The following is a 13,443-nucleotide window of genomic DNA, read 5'->3' as shown; positions in this document are numbered from 1 at the left end:
ATATATATATATATATATATATATATATATAGTGAGAGAAGTAGAGGAGAATTTCTACTTCATTGAATGCATAGTTGTGCAAAGGGAAGCACACTTCTCAAGGTGACCACCCCAGGAGATGTGCAGAGCCCAATGTATATGAAAGATCTCTCCAATATGTAGATCTTTTCATAATGTTTAATGAATTTTTTGGTATTTACTTTTAATGGATACATGAAGATTGTACATATTTATGGGCAGATTTGATCAGATCAAGGTAATTGTTGTTACCTGTCACTGCAAACATTTATATTTCCTTGACTTGGGCAAATATAAAATCATTTCCACCAGCTTTTTTGAAATATGTAATTACTTGGTTTCAACCCTGGTTGTACTAAAGTAGAACTTATGATTCCTATTCAACAGCCCAACTGCACCAATTAACAATTCTCCTGGGGAGCCACTCTGATTGACCCAAGCCTTCCAGTCCTGAAACAGGAGACTCTGACTAATCACTACATTTTGCAGTGACTTGGGTGTTGTCCAGCTTTGATAGTAAAGGCACATCTTCAGATGTAGGTTTTACTCCTGGCATTGAGTTACACTCACTTCTCCCTTGTAACCCTGCCCCTTCTGGCCTTTTTTTGAGTAGAATTTTCTAAAGAACAAGAGTCCCCCCAGTAAAAACCCACTTCTGAATGTGCTTGGTCTCTCTTGGACTTTCTCTTACAAACAACTCAGCAGGGTGGGTATGTGCCTAGAAAGGCTCCATGGGTTTTTCCAAGGACAAGGGTCATGCTGCCCCCTTCCTTGGACAGGCTTTGCTCTGAGGTAGAGACTGGTTTCTCAAAAATGGAGTCACATCAGTTTCTCAAACTTTGTCTTCACTAAACAGTAGACTGTATTTGACTAATTTTTCTAATACTGTGTTTATTTCTGTCCTAGGATTCAATCCATTTAAACTATTGCCTCTAAGACCATTACCTTTCAAAAAAATTAAAATGAAAAACCTTCTGTTCCAAACCATTAGCACACTATGTTCTCTACTGTCAATTTTCTGACAATAATTTAGGAAATTCCTTTATTTGATAAAATAAGAAGTTGGGTGTTTTATATTTAACGAGTATGTAAAAAATAAAATAGCATTATTTTAAAAACATCCTTAAAAAAGAAAGTGAAAGGACAACATTTATTTATTTACTAAATTAACATAGGGCCTGTCTTCCTTTTAACCTCCTACTCTACTTGGTTTCCTTTGCACAATGAGTGTATCTGAAACAGGAATGGATGCATGTGGCGCTGAGGGCCACAGTGATGTATTCAAGGTCTACCAAATATAGTAAATGTCTTATACAGTTCAATAGGCTATTTCTTCTCTGCTACTTGACAAAGAATTTTTTTTTCATTTTTAAATACATTTGAAGATGAGTAACACACTTATCAACCTTAGTCATCGTGAGGTAGGTATTAGGAAGTAAGCATGCTATCATTTCTGCTCTGGGTCAGGGGCTGTGACAGCTTGTTCTCACCACACACCACCTTCCCCTGTGCACTTGACTGCATTAATGTTTCTACCTGTAGGGTCTAATCATATCCTCACAGGAGTTCTATTGATAGACATTCTAACTAAACTCACATGGAAGTGTGACCTGATGATTACAGAATTTTAAGTAACTTTTTGGAGTAATTGTCTGGATGATTCATGGAAATGCCTTCAGTAGAAAAAGCAATTGGCTATTCATGTGAAAAACCAGCCTCTACCTCAGAGCAAAGCCTGTTCAAGGAAGGGGGTGTGACCCTTGTCCTTGGAAAGACCCACAGAACACTCCTAGGCACATCCCCACCCTGCTGAGTTGTTTGTCTGTAACTAGCAGGAGAGATCTGTGAGTCAGGTGTCCCTGACTCAGTCAGGCTAGGTGAGGACCCATAGCAACCCCCTAGCAACCACCAATCAGCATGAGACAGGGAAAATACCTGGGATGCCAGATGACCCTCCCAGTAGTTTATGGTGGTTGATAACATGTTGGGAAACCATGTAGTTCAGCAAGTACTCCCCTCTTGGCTTAAACCAATCAGTTCAAATGAGTCCCCCTCCTGTACTAACCAATCACCCTTTCCCAACTTGTTCCTGCCAGTGAATGTGGTAATCAATGTTCAGAGTTGTTTTATGATTTTCCCTCAGTGTGGAATGATTTGCTAAGAGATGCTATGTTGTATGTAAAGTCCCTGCCTTCCACAAAGAGTGTATAAAACTGCTGCAAACCCTGGGCTCTGGGCCTCTCAGCATCACCAGTTGCTGTGTGCACATGGAGGACCGAGCTAGCTTGCAATAAACACCTCTTTGCTGCTTACATTGATCTTGGTCTCTGGTGGTCTTTTGGGGGTCACGAATTTGAGCCTAACACATGGAGTACATAATAGCTATAATTAGTAAGAGCTTATTATCATAAGGAACACTTTCAAGTTTCCAAATATGACGGCCAGCATGAACTTGGGAGATGGTGTAAGCAATATATGAATATATTGGAGAGTTTCATTGATTAGACCCCTGATTAATAGAGTCTGAAGACACTGGACAATGGTGGTTGCCTATTTGCATATGTAAGTGCTTAGCCACCACCTTCTGATTCCTCATTATTTCCTGTTTCTTGCATTAAGATTTCCATTCATTAATGAACAAAGAAACAGAGGCTTTAATGGTTCAGGTGGGTGGGAACTTTAGAAAGCTTAACCCAGCCCTAAGGTCCTTAATAGAAAAAGCAAATCCCTACTCTTTTCCAGAGTGATCCAGTGGAAAGGGCTTGGTTGTCCAGATAGAAGTTCTTTGTAACATGCTTGAACTTCATCTCCTGAAGCATGCATTTCCTGTCTAGGTGTCATTGTTTAGAAGCTCATGTGTGAGACAAGGCAAGTAGGATCAGAGAAGAAATGATTGGGTTGTTAGAGCCTTAACCCAATCAATGACCCAATCCCCTGATAGGGATTAACTGAGTGGTAACTGAAGGGGTAGGGTGTGGCTGGAGGAGGTGGGAATTGGGGCCTGGCTTTGGTGTATATATTTGTGTCTGGAAAGTGGACTCTCTATTTTCTGATCATCATGATGTAAGCTGCTCCCCTCCATCACACTCTTCTGCCATGATGTTCAGCCTCACCTTGAGCCCTGAGAAATGGAGCCTCCCTTCCAGGTACTAAGACCTCTGAAACCAAGGACCCTCAAATAAACTTTTCCTCCTCTATACTTGAGCTGGTCAGATGTCTTAGTCACAGCAGTGAAAAAGCTTACTAAAATACAAGGAAATAAGGATACAAAGCCTAGAGTGTTCCCTGGGCAGTGAGTCCTGTGTGATTACTCTCCTGTGCCTATTTCACTTAGTTGCTATTACAATATTTGAAAGTAGATGTTATTGTTTTGGTGAAATTCTCTCCGAATGTCTAAATGAGATAATTAAAAAGGAAAAACCTAAACATATAGTGCAGTGGTGTGATGTGCTGTCACTTTGCACTTTTTCATAGATCCTTCATTTTGATAAAGAAGAAAATGAATCATGAAAAGACCAAATTTAGTTTAGATTGTTAAAAAAAAAAAAAAAACTTTATAAGGGTGGCCATGCTTTAAAACTACCACTTACATTGCATATTATTTTTTCTTGTAGGCATGAGGCTCTCCAGATTAGAGATGGCTTATTGGTCAACCCTGCCTCCTCCCATGTCAACAGTGGAAAGGAATAATACAGCTACAGTCCTCATCTCCTCATGATGGTAAAACACTGCTGGTTCCCTTGACGAGTCCTGCCTCCCTGAATGCTGAAGTCTTACACCAGAGAAGCACACTGAGGCCAAGTGTGGCGTAGAGAGAGGCTTTATTTAAAGGATAGTAGAATAGACTTCACCCTGAGGAAGAAGGGGACCTGAAAGGTGGAATCCTTGGGAAGAGGAAGTCCCATCCCTTTTATATCTAATGTTTTCTTTATCCTTCTACATTCCTGTTCTTTATATCTTGCTTATTTTCCTTTATCCTGCTTGTGAAGGGGTATCCAGGTGGGAAGGCCAAAAGGTGGGAAACTGGTGGGCCTATGGAGGCAAGAAGGGGCCTTGGGTTCATTAATTAGCATTTCCCTATTTGCTGGGAGTTGCTTCCTTAACAATTTTTTAGGGTGGGCCAGGGCTTTGGAACATTAACATTTCAATATCCCTGGATTCAAATTGGACACCATTTTCTTTATTAGATTTGAATCCATTATCTCTATTAGACCCCATATCAGACCCCATTTACCTAGCTACACTAACTACTTCTCTTTAAATCAGGCTTCAATGGGGGTGAGGTAAAGAATACTTCCCAAAGATTCACTGAGAGAAATTACAAGTAAATCATCAAAGCTGTCTTTTGAAATTAAAAATTATTATTCTTCTCTACCATAAGTGGATGGTTCCATTCATCTTTATAGAACCTCTAACAATTCAAAAGTGGTGAATACTCTATCCTTACCTTAGTTCTCCTAATGTGAGCTTCTATCATCAATAAATGTTAAAATTTGTGTTTGTAGTGAAAAAAAAAAAGAAGCACTAAAGACATAGTGTATCTGTGTGCACTGAAATAATTTGTGACTCTAAAACTATAAACTGGTCTGAAGCAGATCTCTATCATAATTGCAATCTTCAATAGTAACAGTTATATGTTTGTTATTTTCTTGAAAATTATGCAAAACCAAAGTTTTATAACTGAATTTGTCCTCCTGGGACTTTCACAGAATCCTACTGTTCAGAAAACAGTATTTGCTGTGTTTTTGTTGGTCTACCTTGCAACTATTGTAGGAAACATGCTGATAATATTGACCGTCTTCTGTAGCCCTGCTCTGCTGGGGTCCCTCATGTACTTCTTCTTGGCATTTCTGTCCTTGTTAGAGGCCTGCTTATCCTCTGCTATCACACCAAAAATGATTGCAGACTCCTTGTATGAGAGGAAAACCATCTCTTATAAAGGATGCTTGATTCAACTTTTTGCTGAGCACTTCTTCAGTGGGGTAGAGATGATTATCCTCACATCTATGGCCTATGACCACCATGTTGCCATTTGCAAGCCTCTGCACTACTCTTCCATCATGAACTGGAGGCTCTGTGGCATTCTGATAGTGGTGTGCTGGACAGGGGGCTTCTTGCATTCCATTATAGTGATTCTCTTTACTTTCCAGCTGCCCTTTTGAGGCCCTAATGTCATTGATTATTTCATGTGCAACTTGTACCCATTACTGAAGCTGGCCTGCACTGACACTCACATCCTAGGCCTTTTGAAGATTGGCACTAGTGGATTTATGTGCATTATAATATTCTGCTTATTGCTGGTCTCCTATGGTATCATCTTGTTCTCCCTGAGAACACACAGTGCTGAGGGGTGGAGGAAACCTCTGTCCACCTGTGGATCTCACATTGCTGCTATGGTTTTGTTCTTTGTCCCATGCATATTTATAAATGCCCGGCCTCCTTCTGTCTTTCCCTTTGACAGACTGGTGGAAACGTTTTATACCATGTTAACCCCCTTGCTCAATCCTTTGATTTATACTTTTAGAAATAAAGAAGTAAAAAATGCATTAAGGAAAATGTGGAAGAGATTGGTGTTAGTTTCTGATGAAAAGTAAGATATTAGACTCAAAAACAGTATAGAGAGTTAAGCAATCTTTATGGGATTCTCAGTACCTGTTAAGAGGTAACCCACTTCTGTAGAAAAAGAAATACATTTTGTCTCTCAAAAATGATTTTTTCATTTTTATAGCAAGTGTCTACTCTGAGTTGGCAAGTCAGTGTCCTGATATGCAAATTAAAGTGGATTGAGTCTTATTTTTACCTCCAATATAGTAGTAGTAGTAGTAGTAGTAGTAGTAGTAGTAATAATAATAATAATAATAATGATAATAAATAGAGCAAAATCACTTTTCAGAATATTAGACATTAACTTTATGCTTTACAAAACTTGGGGAGGCAAAAGAAACACATCCTTGACATAAGTAGCTGAAGCTCTCTCAAATTACTTCAAGTGAAAAAAAAAAAAAGATTTAGGAGGGTGACCTCAGTGATTTGGAATAAAAACAAGTTGAATTCAGGAAGGGCACAGAGAAGAGCAATAACAGAATTTCTGCTGCAGGTTCTGCATCACATGACTCCATCATTGAAGGTGGGTTAATTACCATTTCTATAGAATTGGTGTAGCCTCTGGGATTTCTTGACAGATAAAGTCTGAGTGGCCCAATACTGCCTACTGGGAGGTCCTCCTAGGCAACAATCAGGCTCAAGAGGAGGGGACACAGATTCCATGGGGAAGTCAGCCATGAGTATCTCCTATTCCAGCACAATCAAAGGGAATTATTGAGATGTCACATTATCAGCAAAGCCTAGAGCAGGGGCAGATAAGAAGAGTTGATTTCTCCCACTTCCAAAGAAGGTATAAATCTAGAGGCACCAGAAAGTAAAAGGAAGTTTTAAAAAATTATATCTCAATTTACTTGATGGTTTGACATCTTGTGAGTTTGTGCTGCCATTTGAAAATAATTGTATCTAAGCAATTATAAATAAAAATATTACTCAAATAAGACACATCTTATTTGTTATTCCTGATGAGCCCAGCCTAATTTTATTTTAAGATTGGGAGCCATCTCATTACAAAGTCATGAAAAGTTAATTTCTATTCTACTATCAATTACTGAGATTTCTAAATTTATTTGGAATTCCTACCCATGCTCTGAACTCACCCATGCCTGGCTCTCCTTGACCAGACAACAACCCTCTCTGACACCTCAGCGGCACCTCATAAATTCTGATGTTGGGATTTGAATTTACTCCATACCTTAAAATATCATGCCATGTAGATCACTAATCTGCTATCTGCCCTTGGTGTTTTAGACCAAATCTTAATGCCAAGATAGCTTACTCCAAAGAGCAATGAAATCCTTCATATATTCTTCCATTAACTGATATCATTGGTGTGTCACAAAGGCTTAGGCAAGCCAGTGCACCTGTCCTTCACTGTTCCCTTTCTTCTCCATCAGTTGTCTCTTCTCATAGCAGGTGTGTCTTCCTACCCTTTCCTTTCACACAGTTCTCTTCATTAAGTACTTCATGTATCTCTAGGATCCAGCTTGAAAAACAAGGAACTGATATCATTGGGTCAATTAATTTATGGATCTGTAAATTCAATATTTGAAATAGCGCAAAATAAAACCTTATTCAAGACAGATCATAGTGACCACTACAGATTCATATCTGATGCATACTGCACTTTAATGCAAATACATTTTATTTTTTTTTAACTCCTAAACTCCGACTGTATCCTTAGGTAATGATACCCAAGAGTAAAGAAGACACAATATTCAGTCAAAAAATAAACAAATACTGAAAGACATCTACCTGGCAGTTTTTTATTCTCACAAGTCTGCTTGTAACTGTGGTACCTTCACCTTCTGAATATAGCCCTCATTGCTCTAAGGCATAATTTTTTTAAGTTTTTTTTTTTTCTCTGCTCTCCCCTCTCCTACTCCCTAACAAGATTAGGGAGACAGTGTTATCTTTTCTTCCCCTAATTAACTGCCCTTGAACATATCCACTACAGGAATGAGATGTCTGCTGAGAATCTGGGAAGTGAATATCTCCTAAATTAACGAGTGAATCCTAACCTGCCATCTGGGAGCCCTGGGACCCCCTATCAGAGCCCACCTGGAATGTAACACTTGAAGGGTTCCTTTAAAACCTCTTCATCCCTCCTCATCCAGAAAGTCACATCCTTTGGACAGGAGTACCCTGTGTTTCTCCTTTGCTAGCAAAGCAATAAACCTTCTTTTTCCTTTTTCTCAAAACTGTGTCCTCATTATTAAATTGGCATTGATTGACATTGGGAATAGGGACCTGGCTTTCAGCTATATGCTTTCCAGAATTTTGCAGAATCCTGACTACAATAGTTGTTTTTACATTGCATTTTCAATATTGATTTTTGCCTAGCTATGGTGACACTGATTCCAATGTATTTCTCTTTGGCTTTATAACTGTTGTGTTAATGACAGTTGGCTTATGTCATTAATTTAGTAAGAAATACCAATGTTAATATAGAATGTGGGAATCTGTGCATTTGGATATCTGAAATAAGTTTATTGGAGAGGTGGTTTGCAACTTAATTGATTCAAGAATTTTATTTTTTATCAGATAAAAATGACCACTCCACTTCAAATCTTTTGATGGTTCTTCCTCCCCACTCTTATCTATTTTTGCCATGGATCTCTCTGATGCTTGAACTGGACTTTTCCTTACCTCTTCCCCTGCTATTCTTCCTTTTTTGCTGTTGCTCAAAATGACATTTTCCTTTTGAATTTGACTTTTCTCACCTCTCTCTAATCTTTCTGCCTTCCTCAGTATAAAATTTTAAATACATAAGTCCTATGCTGTTCTTCTGGGTGGAGGTCAAGATTGTAGTGTAGAACCTCATAGTATGCAAACCTGAAACAGCTGCAGAGAAGCAGCTCAGCAAGGTGGGTGACTGAGGGGATGAATGAGGTTCAGTACTGGACAGGGAGATAGTCAGAGATTTTGGTTATTTGAACAGAGTGAGAAAAGACACACCGCCACCAATCCTGTCCTGGCAGATCTGAAACAATAAAGAGGGGCATGGTGACAAAAAGGGAAAGAGAAAAAGATACAGACAACAATATTGGTATAGAAACACTTGCAGGACAGCAAGTCAGTCTGAACTTAGGTGATCTGGGAGCTGCATAGCAGGCAAGTGTGTAACAAGTGCACTTCAAATGGAGAGCTGCTGTGGGAAGCCAACTTGTGGGGTCACGCCTGACCTTGTAGCTTTCAAAAATGTAAAATCCCTGCATATTCATTTTTCCCTGGAGATTACAGGAAACATTGCTATACTGTTCCGCCAGCATCTACTTTGTGGCACAGTATGGCATTGGTTGAATGTCACTGAAGCAAGCTATTATAATGTGGATGTGAGATGTCCACACCCCAACTCTTGTGATTAATTCAGAAATGAGAAATGGTTGGATTGTGAGAGCTGAAACAATCAGTCCATCCTAGTCTGAATGACTGGGTGGTAGCTGTAGGCAGGTGGGGTAGACCTAGAGGAGTTGGGTCACTGGGGTGTTCCTTGGAAGTTTGCATCTCCCCTTGGGTCCTTCCCCAATGCTCTTGGTTTTCTTGCTGCCATGAGGGGAAGAACTTTACTCTGCTAGGCCTTTGCCACATGATGTGCTGCCTCACCTGGGCCTTGAACAAGGTCATTGGCCATATGTGGACTGAGAGCTTTGAAACTCTCTTCTCCAAATGAATTCTTCCTCCTATAAGTTGTTCTTATCTGCAAAAGATGACTAAAATATGAGCTCTCTGAACAATGTATGCACTGAGATGGCTGTGAGAAAAGGCCACCTACTAGTTGGCAGCTGGACCATAGCCTAGGCAACCCTTCGAGCCAAGGTCCTCTTTCATCTGGACATGTTGTGCTTCTCCGTGAGAACTGTGGATTATGTGGTGGACAAAAGGGCAGGTTTCACAGAGCTGCCACTCATGCTAGGGAGGGAGCTACTGAAAAGTGAAAGAAAACTGATGCAGGAGGCATTAATGTTTATAGTAGCTCATTCACAGTAGGAAAACTATGCAACCAACCTAAGTGTCCTTTACAGATGATGGATGAAGAAATGTGGTATATAAACAAAATGAAATATTGCTCACCCATAAAGAAGAATGAAAATATGGCTTTTGCTGGTAAATGAAGGGAATTGGAGTCTATCATGCTAAGTGAAATAAGCCAGTGCCCCTGAATGTTCCCTCTGATATGTGGATGATAACACACAATAAAGAGGGTGGAGGGAAAAATAGAAGTTCACTGGATTAGAAAAAAAGTGAATTAAGGGAAATGAAGCAGGAAACAGGAAAGCCAATGGAATAAATCAGGCATAACTTTTCTTTGTTCATATATGAATACATGATCAGCAAAAGATAATGTACAAGTTAAACTCCACTTATGTGTATGTCAAAATAACGCTACTGTCATATAAATCTAAAAAGGACATTTTTAAAAAAAGAAATAAAACAAAAGAGGATTTAAAGAGCCCCTCAACCAGGCATTGTGGTGCATGCTTGTAATCTCAGAAGGTTGAGAAGCTCAGTCAGGAGGATCATGGCTCAAAGCCAACCTCAGTAATTTAGTGAGACCCTTTCTGAAAATAAAATATTTTAAAATATTGGGTATTTGGCTCAGTGGTTAAGTGCCCTTTGGTTCAATCTCTGGCACCAAAAATATATATATACATATAAAATTAAAGGTATGAAAATATATATGGAAAATGTTGGGTAGATGTCTTTCATTGCCTAAGATATGGCAAAATCTAGTTAATGAAAGATTTTGAAGCAATAATGAAGAAGGATATACTTAAAATATTACATGATTTGATCAATGTGCATGTGTGTGTATTGATCCATCTCTCCTTGATTTGCATCATTTTATATTCTTTATTGGACCATTGATCCTCTCTGATGTTAGCAGTGTTTGTAGAGCAGAGAAGTGGACAATGTCAAAGGACTTCACATTTCAGGAGTGCAGTAATTATGGCTAATTTCAATGGAAGAAACAGAAGAAACATTGCTATATGTTTGTGCTATAAATCTCCAATCAATTTAACATAATGCTGAAAGGAATCTTTGCTCCCATTTTCTTTTGTACTCTAGTCATTATCAGATTTGTTTGTGTCTGTAACTGTTATTAAGTATCTTTGAGAGAGTCATCAGAAGTCAGTGAACATATGCAGCTAAATAAGTAACGCTGATTGATGAGTAAATAGATCCTGAATTATCAGAGACATCATGTCAACATGAACAAGCTCTACAAAGAACAGTAAAAGATGACTCCTGTACCTTGTATGTAGTCTATTGAACAAGCTGACTATATAAACAGGCTACCTGTGACTGACTGGCTATAGATGAGCCACTGACTTGAGAGATAATTTTTGATGAATTAATATTTCAGTACTTCTCCCACAAAGACAATCAAGTTTTCACAAAGATTGGTAAGCTAGCTCCATATTTATACAGATATTTGCCCGTATTTGAATAGCAGCCTTGTTAAAAAATGTGTGAGTACAAATGGAGATGAGAGATCTCTGGTTATCAAAACCTACATTAAAGCTTTAGTTTATAAACTTTTGCAATAAACTAAATTAAGTAATAGGGTATTCAGAACAAAGAAAAAAAAATTGCCCAGGAGGTCACATGTTTAGTTTGATTCTGTCACTCTGACCAAAAGACCTGATAAGACAATTTAGAGAAGACATTTGTTCTGGTTCATGGTTACAGAAGTTTATTCTATTTTATTTTATTATTTTATTTTATTTTTTTGGTGGTGCTGGGGATTGAACCCAGGGCCTTGTGTATGTGAGGCAAGCACTCTACCAACTGAGTTATATCCACAGCCCCAGAGGTTTATTCTATAAGCCTGAGATGAAGCAGAATGGTGGAGGAACATGGCAGAGGAAAGCAGCTCAGGACGTAGCAATCAAGAAGCAGAAAGAGAGAACTCAACAGGGACAAATTAGAAACCCCAAAGTTATATTTCCAGTGATTTATTTCCTCAAGTCACACCTACCTGCCTATAGTTTTCACCAGGTTAATCAATCAGTGAACTAATCCGCTGATTAGTTTTCATCTCTCATGATCTAATGGTTTTATGTCTGAAAATGCTTGCATTGTCTCACCCATAAACTTTTGGGGGATCACTCAGATCTAAACCATAACACTTTCTCTTTGGAAACTTACTAGAAGTTCTGAGATTTAACAATGATGAAGATGGGACTTTTGATCAGTGGGAACTTGTAGATTGTTGGTAAAATTCTGGAAAGCTAAATTGCTAGTTCCTCTCTGGTACCTTTCATTATCTTGGCTAAGACTCCTTCTGTCTCTCTTTCACTAATTCCTGATTCAAATTTAATGGGAAATCACCTCATTGTTTTCACATTGTACAAAATAATATTTAGTTATGTTAACTGCTCTACTTCATTTGTACAATATTACTTATATATTATTGCACACTTTCTCCAACAGAATCAAATAAATAAAAATGAAAGATTAAACAAATCAGGACAGAGAATAAGAAGTTGCTAAGAATGGTGTTAAATGAGAACCAGGATTGCAGAACATACTGATAGAGCTTAATTGCTGAATGATATTTTTAAACTATCATGTCAGGTGATTATTTTTTGTCAGGCGACACATGTAAATTTTTAATTAACAGAAAATTACCTTCTCTTAAGTCCATAGGCTATGGAAGTGATGGTCTTTTTGGGTCTCAACTTTTCTCATAAATCACTGAAATTCTACACATTTTGTGGATTGTTAATAAACATAAAATTAGATAGCATTCAATGTTTCAATAGTGAAAAAGTAGAAAGTTGTTAGTAAGGATCCTCCTGAAGGGGCTTGAGGATCTATGTCCAAATTTTTCCCAAAACTTCCTCTTAAATGCTATGTGTCTTTACATTAATTATATCTGCCATACTATTTTTCAAATAAGAGAAAAAAGATATTTCTATATCCTCTCTTAATTTGTTTTTGTATATAAAATTTATGGTTTATAAGATCAGTTTCTGAAAGGAAAAAAGTAACATTTCAAATAATGTATATTTCATCACATATTTTATATAAAATATATTTTTTCTTTTATAAGTACTACTTGCTACTGTCATCTGAGAGTAGTACATGGTTTCCATATGAACTGGTGAGTGGATGGTTTATCACAGAACTCTGTTTTTATATTTACTAGATGCACAATTATTTGGCCTGAATCCTGAAAGAAACAGTATATTCTACAGCCAAATACTCAGTGCTCTATTCCTAAGAATGATGGGAAAAGCATCTTCAGATAGAAATCCAAGAGCCGTAAGATGAGAAAACAGAAAAGAAAAAAAAGAAAGAAAAAAAACCCGCCTATAATTGCTTGGGACAAAAGTTTTTCAAATATTTGAGCAAGTTAAAAACCACATCAAATTGTACCTTGGCACATCATGCTGATGGAAAATTTCCAAGCCCTGGGGAAAAACAAGCAGTAAGGAAGCCTCTTTAAAGTCCAGATAAAAATACAGGAGGAAATTATTGCTTCTCTCTTTTCTTGTATTTCTGAGACCATGGTGAAGATAACTCTTGACCATGAGTGAGGATGTTTTCTACCTTGACTCTCAAAGGGGCTTTTCCTCTTTCTCTTAGATTTAGAGCAAAGATTGGACATAGATATTACAGTTTGGGGTCAACTGAGTCAACTTGTCTCCATTTGAGAACAGGAGATGGCCATCACCAGAATTTTCATGGAACTGACACATGGTGAGATTTATAGTTTAACTTTTTGGATTTTCATGGATGATTTTAAATTGTGATGCAGTGCTTAAAATTGTAGGTACTGTGGTGGTGCCAAGTTCAGTGCACAGGGTGCCTCTG

The 13,443-nt window shown here is 38.1% G+C and overlaps 1 pseudogene; it reads left to right on the top strand.

Annotated features, from left to right (window-relative positions):
• The first annotated feature begins 4,676 nt into the window (after nucleotides 1-4,676).
• On the top strand, nucleotides 4,677-5,612 carry LOC107134963 (annotated as a pseudogene).
• The last annotated feature ends 7,831 nt before the right edge of the window (nucleotides 5,613-13,443 follow it).

Source organism: Marmota marmota, unplaced genomic scaffold, assembly GCF_001458135.2.
Source record: "Marmota marmota marmota unplaced genomic scaffold, marMar, whole genome shotgun sequence".
In the NCBI taxonomy this organism is placed as follows: domain Eukaryota; kingdom Metazoa; phylum Chordata; class Mammalia; order Rodentia; family Sciuridae; genus Marmota; species Marmota marmota.
This window is presented reverse-complemented; position numbering and strand designations above follow the sequence as displayed.